Here is a 20,209-nt window from a genome sequence, read left to right on the forward strand (position 1 = left end):
CTTTTTCTCCTACAACTTCCGATGCTCACGAGAAGCTCAGCTCAAGGCAGAGAGGAAATGGCTGTAGCAACGAAGACTGTAGAGTTCCTGCTATGAGCTGCTGCTCAAAAGCCCTCCGTGGCTCCCCATTGCCCCTGGAGCAATGATTCTCAACAGGGGGCAACTTCATCACCCAGGGGACACTGGGCAATGACTGGAGACATTTTCGATTGTCATGACTGGGAGGTGACACTGGCATGTTGTAAGTCCAGCCAGAAATGCTGCAGAACATCACACAATGTCCAGGACGGCCTCCTGCCCTGCCTCACAACAAACCATGATCAAGCCCCAGATGTAAGTAGTGCCAAAGCCAAGAAACCCTGTTCTAGTATCAAGTCCAGACTCTCATCCAACTTCCAAGATCTCCATTGCCTGGCTCCTGCTCCTATCAACCATCTACTCCTTCAAGCAATCCCACTCCCCGACTCACACTTGGTCATTGGTTGCCTTTTGTTCTGTGTCCTATGTTTGGCCCTTTCAGTATGCTGTTTCTTCTGCCTGAAACACAAACTCGTTCACCTTCATCAACTAGGGACAGTCTACATCCCTCAGGGATCATCCATATCCCTTATATATCACTCCACTTCCTTAAGGGAGCCTGTCTCCAAAAACCCCAGGACACCCTGCAGGATGGTAATGACCACACTTTAGTGTCATCTCTGGACTAAGTCTGCGAGGGCAAGGAGTGGGGCTGTCTTGACTACTGAATCCCCAGTACCTGCACAGAACAGGCCATACACCCTCTAATCTCAGTCTTCTAATAGTCTTAAAGAAATAAAATCCAACTCCTACCAGAAGCTTTAGTTTTGTCTCCAAGATAACCAGCATGAATCAAGTGGCTCTGGGGAGAAAGTGGATGAGTTTGAGAGCTGCACTAGCTCACTTCCCAGCTGGCTCTGGCAAGCCCTTGCAATTCTACCTCCCACGAGAAAACATTTGGTTCACAGGTTGGTCTGACTTGGCTTTGGAATACCAAGAATGCAATCAATGTAAGTACCATTCAGCGTTAGTCAGCACGGATTCACAGAAGTTCTCACTCTACGTATTTATTAAGAAATCCATTGAGCCTCAGTTTTCTAGACAGCAATTTCAGACACTTCCTGTCTCCAAGAAGTCATTGTTAATATTGAATTCCAATAGTATGTGAAACTGTGGCTGGCAGCCAATAAGAGATGCTTTAAACCCCAACTCTCCCCTGATAGTCCGGCAATTTGTGAGTAACTTAACAGGCAGCAGAATTCACGAAGCCCTTAAGGCTGAGGCCTTTCCACTCTGATGGCAAGAACTGGGTGAAAATTGAGAGCCCCGGTGGAACCACTTTTGGAATCAAAGTTGCATCCATTCACTTGCCCTGAATCCACAACAGAATATAATTTTTCCAGACTTGTCAATGTACCCCAAAGTGACATGGGGCAATGCCAGGACACATTTGCTTTCTCCAACTGGAAAGCAGGTGCCATTTCTAGACCTGACTAGTGCAGGGCGGGGTTGGAGGGGGTGCCAGTGCCAGCTAGCTCGGGCCCCTACCTGCTGTTGGACCTCGGGTCCTCGGGAGATGAGAAAGCCCATCTGTCTGCCCAGCATGGCCCCACTGCGATGACTGCAGCAGGCGCCTTGTATTTCCTCTCTGCTGGGAACTTGTAATGTCTGTTGAATGCAACCAGAATCTCGAAAGCAAGGCGCCTTAGGGAGAGAGGGCCTCCAGCGGTAAATATTAATAGCAGCTGAGTGAAACGCAGTGTTTTCTGTTGACGGGTGTTCCCTGGGGAAGGACCCCCACAAAGAGTGACTACATCACCGGAGTCTTTCAGCACCCCTGACAGTAGACATGACAGTCCACAAAGAGGCGTGGAAATGACAGCTCTGTTATTATAATAACATTAAATGTGACTCACTGTCAGGAGCGGGAAGCAGCGGCCATGATGCTTTTCTTTCTTTCCGCAGTAATGGTCTGAGCTGCTGGGCCGTGCACATTCTCTAGGCATCCGTGTGTCGTGCAGTTAACAATCGGTTTCACAGACTCGCAGGCTGTTACAGCTAGAAAATAACTTTGAGGCCAGTGCTCTGTGAAGTGTTTCACAGACAATGCAACTCAAACCCGGAGGGCCTGAGTGATTTTCCCGAAGAAAAACTGGGAGCTGGCAGTTAAAAGCAGAGAGGAACTAAATTTTCTAGTCTAACCTGTTACCCTCGGTTCCCTGCCACCTCCCAACGCTGCTAGGAGGACACAGCCTGCGCTCTCTGGAGTGGTGCCTGTGCAGCAAGCCTGGGGCCCGAGTGTCAAAAGGTCTTTGGACCCTTTGGGTTGGAATCCTGGCTCACTGAATTGCCCACTATGTGACACTGGCCAATTATCCCATCTTCCCTTGTCCTCATCTTCAGGCAGGAACAATAATATGCCCCTCCCTGGGCCTTTGTGAGGACTAAATGAGAAGTCCATGCACAAGCATGCGTGGTCCACAGTAAGCACTCCAGATGTGTTGGTGAGGCCTGAGAGGATGTGTTTTGCACACATGAGAGTTTAGTGCATTTAGCGCCTAGCTAACATACAAGAAGAGAAATACAGTAACACATTCACTTTAGTTCTCGACTTGTCCTAATCTGATTTGCACCTTTATTTTATCTTAAGAAGATGCAGCAGGCCGAGCGAGGTGGCTCATGCTTGTAATCCCAGCACTTTGGGAGGCCGACGCAGGCGGATCACGAGGTCAGGAGTTTGAGACCAGCCTGGCCAACATAGTAAAACCCTGTCTCTACTAAAAATATAAAAATTAGCCAGGCATGGTGGTGCGTGCCTGTAGTACCAGCTACTCAAGAGGCTGAGGCAGGAGAATCGCTTGAACCCAGGAGGTGGAGGTTGTGGTGAGCCAAGATCGTGCCACTGTACTCCAGCCTGGGCAACACAGTGAGACCTCATCTCAAAAAAAAAAAAAAAAGAGAGAAGATGCAGCAAAGATAATCCCAGCACTTTGGGAGGCTGAGGCCGGTGGATCATTTGAGGCCAAGAGTTCGAGACCAGCCTGGCCACCATGATGAAACCCCGTCTCTACTGAAAATATAAAAATTAGCTGGGTGGTAGTGGCATGCATCTGCAATCCCAGCTACTCAGGAGGCTGAAGCAGGAGAATCACTTGAACCTGGGAGGCCGAGGTTGAGGTGAGCTGAGATGGCACCACTGCACTCCAGTCTGGGTGAGAGAGTGAGACCTTGTCTCAAAAAAAAAAAAAAAAGAAAAAAATTAAAACAAGTTTTAAAAAAACAGGTTTTCCTGCTGCAAATGATGTGGAGTATCCTGTCAGGACAAATACTATCCCATGAGGGAGTGAACTGGCCGTTTGGCTAAGGAAGTTTGCCAGCCTGCCCCATACTCTCCATTCTGCTTTCCTGTGTCGGGCCTTGCCCAGGGCAGGAGGGAGAACTGCCTGGCAGTTCAGCAGAGGTGAGGTTCACAGGCCCTGGCGGTCACAGCTGATGCTCTGACCACACAGAAGTGGCTACAGGCAGGTAGAATGGCAGGCAAGGTACGAAGGCCATTCTCGGGGCTCCCTCCTTTTATGTCCGGCATGCAGGTTGGGGCTCAGCCAGCTCCACGGGATCCCTTAGTCATTCTGGCTGACTGGATGCCCATTCCCCTTCTAGAAGATACCCAAAAGACGCCCTGGTTGTGAACTGGTTTCCAGAGTGGCAACCTGGGGTGGCTGACTCGCCTGGAGAGGAGCAGGCCCCTTGGCCTGGAGAGAAGGAGCCAGCCCTGGGCGAGGACGGAACCTGGATAGCAGCTGGGTGGGATCCTAGCCTCAGCATCCCTCCACTTAGCACTGGATCCATGGTAACGCCCTCATCAGGAGGATGCAAAGGAGGAGCAAGGAGTACCTGGGCTGTACTGCACACAACAGCCCGGCAGGGGGGAATTCAGCCTTCTATCCTGTGACTCTGCCTCAGGCCAGCTTCCTGCCTGCCTTTCTTCGCTCCTCAGTCAAGAGACAGGAAATGCAAAGGGCAAGACGGTTTGCAGGATAGCAGACAGCGCTGCCAATGGTCTGTACATCCCGAGGCACCCAGGTTTTCTAGTGCCTGCAGGCTGTCCACACGCAGCCCATCCTGCCAGCCTCTTTCAGAGCTTTCTGAGCACAGGGTGACTGACTTGTGTGACAGGGAAGCCCAGCCATTTCCTCCCATCAAAACAGATACCTGCGAAGGGACCAGTGTCAAGGGGTCCAGGAGGTTTGTGGGGAGGGGGGCACAAGACACCCTCACATGAAAGGCCTGACTGGGAGGGAGAAGGGAGCTGGTGGGTTCCCATTCTTAGATGAACAAACCATGCCTTAGGTCATTCCCTAACCTTGATCTTGGCACATTGATTTCCATAGCCATTCAGTGAAGGAATTCCCAAGTCATTATAAACCGTTCCTGATGTTGAAATTGGGAGGAATGAGCATTTCCAGGCAGCCCAGCTTTCCCACTCAGTGCATGTGGGGTGAGGGCTAATGAGCTTTCCTGCCTCTTGACCTCTTGAACGAGCTGGGAGAACCGTGTGGGTGAGCGAAAGGGCACTCCCGGGCCTTTCATGCCTCTGTAGGCAAAACAGCAGTGTCCACAACAATTGTGTCCTTCATCGATTATGCTGACAGTCATTTAAATGGGCTTTCTATAACAAAGCGGGGGAGGGCTAAGGAGGGAGCCGAGCCCATAGGATCTATCAATTCTACTTCCTCTGCAACTTGACATGAAATATAGATCATAGATCTCAGAGCGTACGATGGAAAAGGACACTTTAATTCCCTCACTCCATTCACTGGGGAGGCGGGCATGGAGACAGCAACCTACTCAAACAAGCAACCACAGAGTGTGGCTTTCACATTTGTTTAATGCTGCCTGATCGTTCGCTTTTCTAAGAACGTTTGCTATTTAAAAGCACTTTTAAATAGTAAAAATTACTTCAGGGCTTGCTTGGAAGTGGGTAACTTGATTTTCTCAGCACACAGCTAAGTCTGTTGGTCTCTAGTAAAAAAGTGTATCTCTTCCCTACTCTAGGGTAAGGAATTCTGCCTCTGGGAATTTACCAAAGTAAATCAACCGAAATTCTGAAAAATCTACATTCATGACTGCTTGACTATGTCTATTACAGCATTACTCATTAACATAAAAAACAGTTAACAGTTTCAATATTCAGTGATAGGATCATGGTTAAGTACACGGTAAGGAATATTATTCAGCCATTACAAATGGTGAGAAGGCCAGGAATGGTGGTTCATGCCTGAAATCTCAGCACTTTGGGAGGCTGAGGCTGGCGGGTCACTTGAGGCCAGGAGTTTGAGACCAGCCTGGCCAACATGGTAAAACCCTATCTCTACTAAAAATACAAAAAACTTAGCTGGGCGTGATGGCAGGTGCCTGTACTCCCAGCTACTCAGGAGGCTGAGACACGAGAATTGCTTGAACCCAGAAGGCGGAGGTTGCAGTGAGCTGAGATTGTGCCACTGCACTCCAGCCTGGGTGACAGTGAGACTCTGTCTCAAAAATAAAATAAAAAACAAATGATGAGAAAATGCCAAAATCACTGGAAAAAATCAGGATTTGAAGTCAAAAGTTATTAGTACAACTCTAGGAGACATAAAAAAACATGTCACGAAATTTGCTAAAACATTAACAGTGATTGTGTAGCCTGGCAGGGTCAGGGAAAATTTTTTTCTTTATTTTCAAAATTTTCAGTTACATAATTATATTTTTTATAATGGAAAAAGATGAATATAACTTTTCAAATAAAAAATGTTCCACTGACTCACTGAGATACTTAGTTCTTCCAGAGCCGGCAGGCAGCTCTCTGACATGAAAGAAGGCCACGTGCAGAGGATTTGGTAGTTGAGTTGACTCAGGGCAAGTCGCTGATGAGGCGCTCACTGTGAATCGTGTGAAGCGGTTGCTGTAACAGCTACTGCATGCCAGGGGGTATGAATAAAAGCACGGTTGCTAGAACTCCTGCTGTTTCCTGCACTGGCTGGGTAGCGTGCTGACTTTCCCATCCAGAACTGCACGTTAAGACAGCCAGGAAGTAGATAAGGATGAGACATCGGGGGTAGCGAGGACTCAGAGAATCACATCACACGGACTGGGTGAAGGAGACGGCACAGGTAGACTAGAAAAAGAAGATGTAGCAAAGGCATGCTGGTTGTCCTCAAATACTAGGGAAACTGCAACCTTGTGTGGGCCTTAACATCTAATCCCTCCTCACCAAGAAGTCAATATCTTTATCCAGGAGTGACTACAAGAAAGTCTTTTCTATTTGTTGCCCTGGTTCTGGTTCTCTTATGTGCCATGCACTATTCCATTCCTGCGCCAGCTGGCAATGGAGTGCTACTTCCTTTCTATCAGGGTTGATTTGCCAGTTGTAGACAGAGCTCTTCCTTTGTGATTGCTTACATTGAGATGTGAACTGTTAATTTCTCCTCATTATTTCTATAAATATAGCTACTGCTCTTTCTATGCTGCTGCTGCATAGATCCTTGCTATGCTAGAATTTTTCATTCATTCATGCCACAAATATTTGAATGAGCACTCACCACATGCCAGCCCTGATCTAGGCACTGATAAACTACAGTACACAGAGTGGACAAAATCTTTGCCTTCAGGAAGCTTCTGTTCCAGCGAGACAGGCCCAATAAATGTTTATTAGGTGCCTGCAGGAATTGACTTATTTAATACTCATCCCAACCCCATTGGGTAAGTACTGTCATTATCTGCATTTTGCAATGAGGAAATGGAGGAACAAAGATGCTGAGCAACTTGTCCCAAGAGCCCGACAGAGGGTCCTCACTCTGTCCCACTAAGCTAGATTTGCCTCTCTGGAGTGGGAGATTCTGGAGACCCACACTGTGCAGACAAAGCCCGTGCTGTTCTACTGCAACTGTCTGCTGTCTGGAAATTACTCCTCTGACTCTGCGGTAGTGAGGTGGGAGGTGTTAGAAGGATTGGGGTGTGAAAAGAATGCCTTCAAAGTTCAGTTCTACTTGAAAAATCGATTACTTCTAAATGACTTTCTGTGCTGCCTTATCCTACAGACGCTCTCAACGTAACATCCTCAGGCTTCCTTGGGCCAACTCACAACAGTGCCAAGTACACTTCCTAGAGTACAGATAACATATTTCTTTTAAAGTAATATATTTTCTTACGTGTACTGCACTTTGGGAATGTCCTAACCAACTGGGATGACTGCTAAATACATTTCCCAAAGTGTGTGCCATGTTCCCAGGGTTTGCAGCAGAAGGCACATTGACAGTGCTGGAACACGAGGGGCAGCTGTCTCCAAAGGCTGGAGCAGATTCTAATATGTGGATTCAGATGCTGAGTGTTCACAGGTAGTGTAATTTTCATGACAACTGTTACACTTATTAAATTACTGACTTCTTAAGGGCATGAATCTAATAGGAAATGTTAGATGCCCTGTTAAATATTATGCTACCTGCAAGCATTTATATTGTTTTCTGATATTTATTGTTTTCTAAGATTTTGAAAAAAATACTTAATTAGGAAGATAATTTTTTTCCCTGGCTCTTGTGTTAAATTAAGTGTGAAGGTATTCTATTTAGGATACTCCCATAGAGCTATTTTTCTCTTAAGGGTTAACGTGCATTCCTTTGTTTTAAAATTTCACTTTATTATTAATGTATTAACTCAGCACTTATTGAGTGCCTGCTACGTGTCAGTTGTTTTTCTGGGCACTAGGAAACAGAGATAAACAAGACAGACAAAGCCTCTCATGAAGCTTATACTTGGTGAGAGGGAGGTAGCCAATAAAAAGAACACAGTAATTGTATGATACAATGTCAGTTGCTAATAAACCCTAGGGAGGAAAACAAGCCAGGCCAAGGAGAGAGAAAAGGAAAGGAGAAGGTGGTTTTAGGTGGCTCCAGAGGCAAAGCATCTCTGAGGAAGTGATCAGGTGCCATGATTTGAGTAACAGCAAGGGAACAAAGGCCGCCTCCCCATCCGCATGCTGTGTGACTTGGGCAACTCACATAATGCTCCTATATTCTCATCACTGAAATGGAGATCATCATAGTACTTATATCATAGGGGTTTTTATTAATTACAGAGTTTTAAAATATTTTTTGCATTACCTTCCTTTCCTTGTCTGCCTACTTTTCTTTAAAACCTATGGTGAGGCTGGGCATGGTGAATCATGCCTGTAATCCTAGCACTTTGGGAGGCTGAGGCGGGTGGATCACCTGAGGTCAGGAGTTCAAGACCAACCTGGCCAACCTGGTGAAACCCTGTCTCTACTAAAAATACAAAAATTAGCTGGGCGTGGTCATGGATACCTGCAATCCCAGCTACTTGGGAGTCTGAGACAGGAGAATCTCTTGAACCCAGGAGGCAGAGGTTGCAGTGAGCAGAGATTGTGCCACTGCACTCCAGCCTGGACAACAGAGTGGGACTCCAAACAAACAAACAAACAAAAAAACCCACAAAACCTGCGGTGATCATATTTTCCAAAGAAGAATCACAATGAACACACTTGGCTTTTCAAAGGACTCTTCTGGCCTGTGAATTTATGGGAGCCTCCTTTATCCTCAGTGTCGCTTTCCATGGTTTCAGTTACCTGTGGTCCACTTTAGTCTGAAAATATTGAATGGAAAATCCCAGAAATAAACAACTTACAAGTTTTACATTGCACACCATTCTGAAGAGTGTGATGAAATCTCACTCCATCCCTCATGGGACATGGCTCCCTTTGTCCGGCGGATGCACATTGGCTACACGCCCTGCCTGTGAGTCATTTAGGATCAACTGTTGCAATATCGTGTTGCTCGTGTCAAGGAACCCTTATTTTACTTAATAGTAGCCCCAAAGCACAAGAGTAATGATGCAACGATGCTGGCAAATTGGACATGCCAAAGACAAGCCATAAGGTACTTCCTTTAAGTGAAAAGGCAAAAATTCTCGATAAGGAAATAAGAGAAAGAAAAAAATAAGGAAATAAGGAAAGAAAGAAGGAAAGAAAAAAAGAATAAGGAAATAAGGAAAGAAAAAATCCTATGCTGAGGTTGCTAAGATCTACGATAAGAACAGATCTTCTATCCGTGAAATTGTGAATAAGGAAAAAGAAATTCGCGAGAGGACACATAGCGTTCAGTATTATACATGGTTTCAGGCATCCGATGGGAGCCTTGAAGTGCTCCCCAAACCCAGGAAAAGAGGGACTGTGTTTTAATTCTCACAAAGGATATAAAAGTCAAATCACATTTTGATGCACATGTCACACATTACATACATATATTTTAAACTTTTATTTTGAAATAATTATAAACATACATGATTATAAGAGTAGCCCAGAGTTGGCCAGGTGCGGTGGCTCACGCCTGTAATCCCAGCACTTTGGGAGACCAAGGCAGGCAGATCACCTGAGGTCAGGAGTTCAAGACAAGCCTGACCAACATGGAGAAACCCCGTCTCTACTAAAAATACAAAATTAGCCGGGTGTAGTGGTGCATGCCTGTAATCCCAGCTACTCGGGAAGCTGAGGCAGGAGAATCGCTTGAACTCAGGAGGCGCAGCTTGCAGTGAGCTAAGATCGTGCCACTGCACGCCATATCGAGCGACAGAGCAAGATCCTGTCTCAAAAAAAAAGAAAAGAAAAGAAAAGGAAAAAAGAGAGTAGCTCAGAGTCCTATGTGCCCATCAGTGGCTTCCTTCCACGTGTGCCCTCAGTGGGAGGCAGCTGTGACCGGCCAGGGACGAGTGAGGAACCCAGAAGACCAATTGTGTTTTGCATCTGGACCTTGGGTGATGGTTCCTTGGGTGTTTAGGCTTTAGGTGTAAACTATACACACAAGCTTTGTGTATTTTTCAGTAAGTTATATTTTACAATTTATAAGGTGTTCGAGAGAGAATGAAAGAGCAAGAATGAAATCTCCTGGATTTGTTTTTTTTTTTTTTTTTTAGAGTTAACAAGTTTCACTCTTGTTAACCAGGCTGGAGTGCAATGGCATGATCTCGGCTCACCGCAACCTCTGCCGCCCAGGTTCAAGCGATTCTCCTGCCTCAGCTTCCCAAGTAGCTGGGATTACAGGCATGCGCCACTACACCCGGCTAATTTTGTATTTTTAGTAGAGATGGGGTTTCTCCATGTTGGTGAGGCTGGTCTCGAACTCCCGATCTCAGGTGATCTGCTCACCTCGGCCTCCCAAAGTGCTGGGATTACAGGCATGAGCCACCGCACCTGGCCATCTCCCGGAAATTTTGACATAGAGTAGGGATCCCCTCGTAGGGCCCTGCTGGGCTACCCTCCACCCCAGTATGGAAACAAAGAAAAGATTTTGAATCTCTAAGTGAAATTCCAGGCAAACCCTGCAACCAGCAGTTAGGGAAGCAAATTAATAACCTGCTAAACAAGAAGATAATCATAACTTCAACAATAACCACCCACATAAGTCAGAGTCACAAGATATTTGGTTCCCTACAGAAACTAAAGATAACTTCTTGACATATGTCCTGGAGCTGTTTTTCAGAAACCAGGACCCTCGCCCATTGGAAAATGCTGACCACAGTCTCGTAGACCTCAGAGAGACTGAAATCAAACATGCTCTGAGGCAGTTCCTCACTTTCTCTTGCTGCAAATCCCAGTGCCGGCGTTTGGCTTTTTCTGATCACTGGGTGAGCAGACTCACGTTTGGTTTGGCAACACATTTTTCTCCATTCCTTCAAAAAACTTTACTAAATGACAGTAAAAAAACATTTTTTTTAAGCACAAATGCAGAAGAAGGCAACATGGCAGAAGGAGAAGACAAAACACTTCAACCAAGATTTGGAAGATGAAATGAGTAGACACAAATTTAGCAGAGCAGGAAAATCTAAAACCTCAGTCCCTCTGAAGGCAGGTGGAGGGAATAGGACAGACCAAGAAGCAGCAAAACCCGACCAAAATAGTTACGTGCAGGGGACAAGGAGATGAGGGTCTGGGGCGGCAGCAAGGCCAAGGCATCTCCAAAGAGGCACCTTCTTCGTGTGTGGGGGTTTTGATATACATAGGTGATTGCTGATTCACAAAATGAAGAGTTCCAAGGGGGAAGGGTAGCTGAAGAAACAAGATGATTCCTGCTATGCAACCCAGAGTGCAGAGAAGGCCAGCACTCAGGGGGCCTCTTCAGGTCCCTAGAAAGGCGAAGGGGGTTAGGGTTGGGGCCAAGAGCAGGCGGTTCATGGAAAGGTCACACAACGAGAATTACGCTCTAGCTTCCTCTTCCCTCACCTTCTGGAGAGTCTGAGATGGACACGGGATCTCAGGGACACCAGGTGCCACTGGGGGTGGGGTGAAGTGATGTTAGAAGTGAGTGTCAGCTGATGAAATGATGAGACCATCCCTAGCCTCCACCGCCAGCCCAGCCCTCAGGGCTCTGGGAAGCCAGGCTTATGCCTCCCCTACCCCACCTGGGTGCAGCCCCCAGGGTACATCAGGGACTTTCTCTCCAGGAGGGACAGCAGGAGAGATTGAGAAAAGGCGTCAGGAGAGGGACAGAAAGTTCCAGCTCAGTAAAACAGCTAGAGCACGCGTGAGAGCTGCCTCTGTGCCAGGCGCTGTTCCAAATGCTCCACTCAAACAGACCCCTTCCATCGGAAGGGAGAGTGGGCGCTATCACCACTCCCCTTGCACGGGAGGGAAGCAACCAGGCAGAGACACCTGTCAGCATCCTTGCCCCCTACAGTGAGGTGCAATTTCCTACATTGCCAATTTCCCTTACTCACCAATCCTCCATCTACTTTGAGCCTTCAAGATACTGTTTGAGGCTGGTTGTAGTGGCTCACACCTGAAATCCCACCACTTTGGGAGGCCAAGGCAGGTGGATCACTTGAGGTCAGGAGTTCGAGATCAGGCTGGCCAACATGGTGAAACCTCGTCTCTACTAAAAATACAAAAATTAGCCAGGTGTGGTGGTGCATGCCTGTAATCCCAGTTACTCAGTAGGCTGAGGCATGAGAATCACTTGAACCCAGGAGGCAGAGGCTGCAGTGAGCCGAGATCACATCCCTGCACTCCAGCCTGGGCAACAGAGTGAGATTCCATCACAAAAAATAAAAATAAAAATAAAAATAAAAAAGATGTTGTTTGACATTTCCCTCCTTATCTTGGGAGTTAATTAATATTTTAAAATTAATAGACTACTTCTTAGAGCAGTTTTAGGTTCACAGCAAAATTTAACAGAAAGTTTCCATATCTCCGTGAGCTCCCAGTAGCCTCCCAGTTATCCACATCCTGCAAAGTGGTGCATTTGTTGCCATCAGTGAACCGGCAATGCCACATCATCATCACCCAAAGTCTACAGCTGACACGAGGGTGCACTGTTGGTGTTGTGCATTCTATGGGTTTGGCTTTTTCTGATCACTTGGTGAGCAGACTCACGTTTGGTTTGGCAACACACTTTTCTCCATTCCTGCACAAAACTTTACTAAACGACAGCAACAAACACGTTTTAAGTGCAAATGCAAAAGAAGGAAACATGGCAGAAGGAGAAAACAAAATACTTCAACCAAGATTTGGAAGATGAAATGAGTAGATACAAATTTAGCCAATTCTATGGGTTTGGACAAACCTATCCTGACATGCACCCACCATTGTAATATCGTACAGAGTTGTTTCCTTGCCCTAAAAATCCTCTGTGAGCTGCCCGTTCACCCCTTCTTCCCTTCCCAAACCCTGGCAACACTTATCCTTTTACTGTCTCCAGAGTTTTACATTTTCTAGAATGTCAGAAAGTTAGATTCACAATGAATGAATTTTAAATATTTTTAATTACCTCACTGTCATTTGAGTGGGGTTGGGGAAGAAGAAGGGATTAAAACTACATGGTGCTTAATGCACCACATTCAAGTAGAAGGTAAGTGAACCCTATTTTTTTTAACTAATTTTTCTCTTAACATTGAATATGGATTCCCTAGGAAGAGAAAGCAACCTTCTGTAGGCTGAGTTTAAACACTGTGAACAAGGGTTAGATGTGGAGGGACCCAGGGCCTCCTGGAGCTTTCAGTCTGGGGTGCTTTAGCAGTGCTTCCAGAAATGCTCACGGTCCACCTTCGGGACAGCCACGGCTTCCCAGGGTGGCAGCTTGCAGTGTTGCACTCCCCACCTACAGGCTCACAAAAATCCTGTGATGGGCTGGATTGTGTTCCCCAAGTCCTAACCCCTGTTTCTCAGAGTGTGGTCTTGTTTGGAGATAGCATCTTTACAGAGGTAATCAAGTTGCAATGAGGTCATTAGGGTAGACCCTAATCCTACAAGACACATCCTTATGAAACGGGAATATGTGGACACAAGCACAGAGGGAAGACAGTGAAAATACAGGGAGAGGCTGGGTGTGGTGGCTCATGCCTGTAATCCCAGCACTCTGGGAGGCCAAGACAGGAGGATCTCTTGCAGCCAGGAATTTGAGACCAGCGTGGGCAACATAGGGAGGCCTTGACTCTACAAAAAATTTAAAAATTAGCCAGGCATGGTGGTACACACCTGTAGTTCCAACTACTTGGGAGGCTGAGGTGGGGGGATCACTTGAACCTGGGGGATCGAGACTGCAGTGAGCCGTGTTCATGCCAGTGCACTCCATCCTGGGTGACAGAGTGAGACCTTGTCTCAAACACACACACACACACACACACACACACGGACACACACACACACACGGACACACACACACACGGACACACACACACACGGACACACACACACACGGACACACACACACACATACACACACGGAGGATGCCAGAAGATACCTGAGGCTCCCAGAAACTAGCAGAGAGACATGAAGGGATCCTCCCCTGGGGGTTTCAGAGGAAGCAAGGCCCTGCAGACACCTTAATTTTGGACTTCTAGCCTCCAGACTGTGAGATAATAAATAGACCTCAGCTGCCCAGCTGCAGTACTTTGTTACCGCAGCCCCTAGACTGATAGAAACGTCCACCGCTGGCAATTTTACGTGACGAATTTCCTAAAATGAGGCTTGCTGGTTCCCAGTTTGAAGACCAGATTAAAGAGTTCTGTTTTGTTTTAATAGCATTGGCTTTTAAAACATAAACATGAACTAGATCCTCCTGTTTGGAGAATTCCCTATCATTTTGGCTAAAGCAGGGATTTTTTTCACTCATTTGGATAAAAGGGGAAGAAATGACAGGAATTTAAATATCAAGTTCTCTTTCCTCCTGGGCTTTGAAGAGGAAGAAAAGCAGCTTGATTGGCTCTGGACTGTCTGGGGGTGGTGGGTGGGTGATTTGATATGTTTTTTAAAAAGATGGATGGAGCAAGGAAATTTTTCTCACCTTGAAATGCAACTCCCTGGGTCTCTAGTTTTAAAGGAGCCTTCCCAGGCATCTCTTGTGCTTCCTGAGAGCGCCACGAGGCTTTCTCATCTGCCTTCCGTGGCCAGCTCGCAGGACTCATGTGATCTTCTTCAGCTGAGAGCAGGGACTCCAGGAGGACAGCTCTCTCTTGCTTCCCTGAGCTCACTCTCTGCAGTTCCATCTCCTCCACCTTTTTAGGATTTTCCCCTTTCAAGCTATATCAGAATCTCAAGGAAGTTTGGAAGAAAAATGTGCATTCCTTTGTACTTGCCATAGCATCTCTAACCCTCGAGGGGGTTAGTCTCTGTCCATCCTTGACTCAGGCAGGCCATGTGAACTCTCTCTAGCCTCAGCCTTCACGCGGATTCATGTGTGAAGCGTCATTAGCTCTTGATGGCCGGGATCCTCAGTCATCTATGCCAATTCATCTCCAGCAGCTGTAGCGGAGCCTCACCCTGGAATTGGAAAGAGAAGGAAACATTTTGAAACCTCTTTAACTGTTGGCGTCCTTTCCATGAGAAACTCTAGGTCATAAAATTTGCTTCATTTGGGGTTATTTTTATTTTTATTTTTTTGAAATGGAGTCTCAGCCTGTCACCCAGGCTGGAGTGCATTGGTGTGATCTCTGCTCACTGCAACCTCTGCCTCCCGGGTTCAAGCAATTCTCCTCCCTCAGCCTCCTGAGTAGCTGGGATTACAGGCATGCACCACTACGCCTGGCTAATTTTTGTATTTTTAGTAGAGACGAGGTTTCACCATGTTTGGCCAGGTTGGTTTCAAACTCCTGACCTGAAGTGATTGTCAGGCCTCGGAGCCCAAGCCTGCATAAACATCCAGATGGCCTGAAGCAAGTGAAGAATCACAAAACAAGTGAAAATGGCCGGTTCCTGCCTTAACTGATGACACTACCTTGTGAAATTCCTTCTCCTGGCTCAGAAGCTCCCCCAGTGAGTACCTTGTGACCCCTGCCCCTGCCCACCAGAGAACAACCCCCTTTGACTGTAATTTTCCTTTACCTACCCAAATCCTATAAAACGGCCCCACCCCTATCTCCCTTCGCTGACTCTCTTTTTGGACTCAGGCCGCCTGCACCCAGGTGAAATAAATAGCCTTGTTGCCCACACAAAGCCAGTCTGGTGGGCTCTTCACGCAGACACACCTGACAGTGATTCTGCCGCCTCACCTCCACCTCCCAAAGTGCTGGGAATACAGGCGTCAGTCACCGCACCCAGCCTGTTTGGGTATTTTTTAAATGCCAAGTTATTTTGTGACCTAATACATTTCAGGCCACCTCTCTGCCCACATAATTTTATGATTATATGACCGCATTTACTGATAGCAAATGACCACCAAAAATATCTCCTTTTTACCTCGGCTTAAGACTGTCACTGAAGCATTGGGTGATAATGTCTTAGACATCTAAAATGGCAAAATTGCAGGCCTGTGGACAAATTAACAATTATTCTTCGGTTCTTGCATTGGAGGTTCTGATACTTCAAAACATAGACTCCTTTATGATTTGTGTTAAAGGGAGAGCACTATGGAAGGAAAGAATCAGAGTAACAATGCTGTTATCGAAAATCACAAACCTTTTTGGAATTGTGTTTGATGCAAAATTACAGACTGTCTTCAACTTCCTTTTTGCAGCTGTGAGTTGTTTAGTATTTAACCATGCAACCTTAAATTACAGAGAAGATGGGGGAAAAAAATCCCTGTTCAGGGCGTTGTCTTCACTCATCTTTGTAGGTACCTTAGTGTGAACATCACATAATATTTCCATTAGTTGTTATATAGACTAATTCTAACACCGACTTCTAGATTCTTTGTGTAGTTTTGACAGTGGTGTATTCATAAAATGGAAAATCTGGAAATTTTTCAAAGCCGAAATAAAACGGCAAGGATCTGGAACTAAAATCAAGGTTTCAACCTTTAAAAGAAATCAACTTAATTGTAAATTTCCCTTCAAACATTTCCTGGGATCTGGAGAAGGCAAACTGTAGAAAGGTCAGCCAGATTGCAGTTGGGCAGAAAATCTCATTTAAACTATCTTATCACAACCAACAAGCACTATTTGGAAATCAGACATAAATAATGTCAAGCAATCAGGGAGGTAGGAAGGATGGGCAGATCTCAGGGCCTGCCCCAGCCCCTGACAGCCTCTGATGAGAGGTGGACATCTGCTCTGCTCCAGGGGCAGAGGCAGGAGTATGAGACTCTAGTGCTGCTTTCACCCACTAGCCGGTGGCCTTGGAAAAAAGCAAATTAATTTTGGAAGCTTCAGTTCCCTCATCTGTAAAAAGAATGGGTGAAAAGAGATGATCTTTAAGGTTCCTTCCAGTTCAGAAAATTTCTGATTCCAGGTCATTTTCTGATTCACTGACATTGGTTCCTTATAGGAAGCCGTCGAGGGAGACATGAAATGTGAGCAGTGGCGTGAACATTTGGTTCAAGAGTTTCAGGGATATTCTTGGCTGAAAACTGGTGTAACTGATGACTTACAGATAAGTGAAAAGAGAGCACCCTTAAGAGGGTGGATTAGGCCAGCTGTGGTGGCTCACGCCTGCAATCCCAGCACTTTGGGAGGCCGAGGTGGACAGATCGCTTGAGGTCAGGAGTTCAAGACCAGCCTGGCCAACATGTTGAAACCCAGCCTCTATTAAAAATTAAAAAAAAATTAGCAAGGCATGGTGGCACATGCCTGTATCCCCAGCTACTCAGGAGGCTGAGGGAGGAGAATCGCTTGAACCCGGGAGGCAAGGGTGCAGTGAGCTAAGATTGCGCCACTGCACTCCAGCCTGGGCAACAGAGCAAGACTTTGTCTCAAAAAAAAAAGGGGGTGGAGGGTGGATTAAAATTCTTGCTCTGTCATTTCCTTCATTGTGTTGATACCTACAAATAAAGTAAACACCTAGCATCAGATCAGGTACCTTGGAGGTAAACCCCAAATGGAAGCTATGGATGATGTTGAAAGTTGGCCACCCATCGAAGCAAGATGAGTGTGTGTACAGAAGAACACCTGAGAGGCAGAACTGCTGAAATAGCCTAAAGCCTTTAGGCTACTGTGAGAGGCCACGTGAACTATGGAGGCAGCTACAAAGAGAAACAGTCTAGGTGGTGGCTTTAGAAGGATGATTCCTTCTACCAGGTGGAACAGAAGTGGGACAGGTCACCAAGCTGGGGACACTCAGTCTGTTGTGGTCTATCCTCAAACCATGTGGCCCTGAGAATGAGCCCTGGAAATTTCCTTCAAGTCAGTGGTGATGAGAATCACAAAAATAACTATACCAAGAAAGCCAAGGTCAACACAAAGTAGAAAAGTTGTAGGAATGGAGCCTAAGGTGTCAGTCTTGGAAAGAGGCAGGGCAGGATCCGAGGAGGAGCTCCAGAGGAAACATAAATCAGTGAAATGGCCTCAGACAGGCCAGGATGGCTCCTGGCTTGTATTGGACCCTTAATACATATTTATTCTTTGACAGGCTAAATGGATGGATGGACATTGTGCCTGAAGTTAAAGGTAAAGAGGCAGGAGGGACTAAGGAGTGTGAAAAATGGCAGAATCCATATCTGAGAAAGCTCTGTGTTCTTCTTCCCTGGTTATTTTTTGGTTCCTCACCTCCTTTCCTGTCTGAGGACTGTCTCAGGCATTCCCAAACCCGAGCAAAGCCCAGAGATTTCCTGAGTAGGACCTTGCCGCAGCCTTTGACAGTAACGCACAGTAGCAGTTGTCACTGTGTCTTACTCAATCTCCCTGTCTCTTTTTGTTCTCATTGCTCTTTCCTCAGTTCGGCTCTCTGACTACTCTGACATTCTGGCCCAACGGCCTCCTCATGGTCCACTCCAGCACAAGCCATTTGATAATTCAGCATTCCAAAGCTTTCCAAAAAACTTTCTAGGGCTCTGCACTGTGCCTCGGTTAAAACCCCAGTTGCTTTGTTTGACATGCCATCATTTGTCCTGGTATGACATTCCAAGCATGCCTTCTACTTTCCTCCAGGAACCTTCTAGGGCAACCCAAACTTTTTGCTCTCAGCCTCCACTTTCATCCTCACTCCACTCACTGGTGCTTATGAGCTCATGCGTTTCTTTTGTCTGCAATGATCTTGGCCCATCCATCCATCTATCCAGTCGCTCACCCATCCTGAGCTTCCTACCAGCCATCAAGTGCTGGTCAATACATGTTCGTATCCCTGCACATCCCTGTCCATATCCCCTACCTCACTTCTTTCTGGGCTCTTTTCATGTACTAAGTCTTGTTTGGTGATTGTGCCAGCAATCCCAACTAGATAAGAAGCACCTTGGGGGAAGGATGATGTCCTGTGTTGCCTTCCTGGCACTATCCGATGAACAGAAACATTAAGGAGACCTCTGGGGGACTTGTGGATTGACAAAGTCATTCCCAATAAGTTTTATTAAAGTAAAGGGAAGCTAACTTTCTGAAGGCTATCTAAAAATAGAATTTTAAAACCAGCATTCCCATCTGAGTAATAAATTCAATTAGATTTTTGGATTTAAAAAAATGTGATATTGGTCTTTCATTTCTTCTGCTAGTTGTTTCCAGGCAACCTTGAACTTGTCAAATAAAAAAGTATAAACAGAAGACTATGAGTTTTATGACCTTGCTTTGAAAATCCTGCCCTCGGCAGGCTAAACACACTCTCAGCATTATGACTAGACATTTCTTAAAGGCCAGCCCTTAGGTTTTTCTTGGGGGATTTTAGGATGAAAACACAGGATGTGGAGTTACATACTCCAAATAATTTGAATCCTGACTTTATTGTTGTGAGATTGGAATAAATCATTTAAACTTTCTGACCTTTGGTTTCTTAAATTCTGAAATACGCATAAGTCCCCCAACCTGCCTACCTTACAGTGAGGTGACTGAATAGTTGACAGAAAAACCAAAGATGACCTTTGTCATCATCTTTGTCCATCATCACCATCATCCATATCATCTCTAGAAGTAATATAAAAAAGGCAGAGAAGGAGAGGCAGACCCTTGGACTTCATGCCTGGTTGGGAATGTAGGAGCGAGCCCCCAGCTCCTGCCAGGGTCAGCACATGAGCAGCCATGGCCAGTTCCTGAGGCACAGCCACCCCCTGCAAAGGTCTGCATCCCAGAGGCACCTCTATGCAGCCAGTATTAGGATCAATTTGGCTGTACTTTCTTGCCTTCCAGCTCCTTAATCCTTGGCAGAGGATGGCTCACTTCAACCCATCATCTGCTTTGGCTCTGGGCCCTGAGCTTCCTGAAGGACCCAGTCTTTTCCAGCTGCTGGGACCAGTTTGGGGTAACTCTTACAGCAGTGGGAATGGCAGTTCCAGCTCCAGTCTGGGGTAAATCAAGGAAGCCTTTGCTATTTGTTCTGAGCTTGGTTTTCAGCTCCCAAGAGCTGCATCTGATAGCTCCCCTCTCCCTGTTAACACAGTGGAGGAACAATTATCTTCCCGGTGAAAATTGTTGGGATTCTCTTCCCTTCTCTGTTTGCAGGCAGCACCAAGTTGGGACGAATGAAATAAGAACTTGAGGGAGAACACCTGGGGCTGTTCGCGTTCACAAACCCCTTGGGACTTCAGACTGATTCTGAAGACCACCAGGAGAGAATTTCTAAATGAAGAAAGGCAACATTGGGCTTATTAAAAAGCCTCCTCCTTGCAGAGTAGAAGGATCCTTCTATCTCACCAGAAAATGTGCCATTTCAGAAGAAAGCTAAGTTGTTTTTCCTATGATGACAAAATGAAATGTTCCTTTGTCAAGAAGGAGCAAGCCTCAGAAAAGAGAGCCCCTCCCTGCCCAGCCGTGAGGAGCGATTTTGCTACAATATCTGTCCATTTTAAGATCAAT

At 46.2% G+C, this 20,209-nt stretch overlaps 1 long non-coding RNA gene across 1 annotated transcript in view; it reads right to left on the reverse strand.

Annotated features, from left to right (window-relative positions):
* LOC135968070 (uncharacterized) overlaps positions 1 to 14,482 on the reverse strand; it is a 121,646-nt gene extending 107,164 nt beyond the window's left edge. Inside the window, exon 1 of the long non-coding RNA XR_010582515.2 lies at positions 14,347 to 14,482. This is a non-coding gene — a long non-coding RNA (uncharacterized lncRNA). The remainder of the gene's footprint in view (positions 1 to 14,346) is intronic.
* Positions 14,483 to 20,209: the final 5,727 nt, after the last annotated feature.

The sequence above is a fragment of the Macaca fascicularis genome, chromosome 17 (genome assembly GCF_037993035.2).
Source record: "Macaca fascicularis isolate 582-1 chromosome 17, T2T-MFA8v1.1".
NCBI lineage: Eukaryota > Metazoa > Chordata > Mammalia > Primates > Cercopithecidae > Macaca > Macaca fascicularis.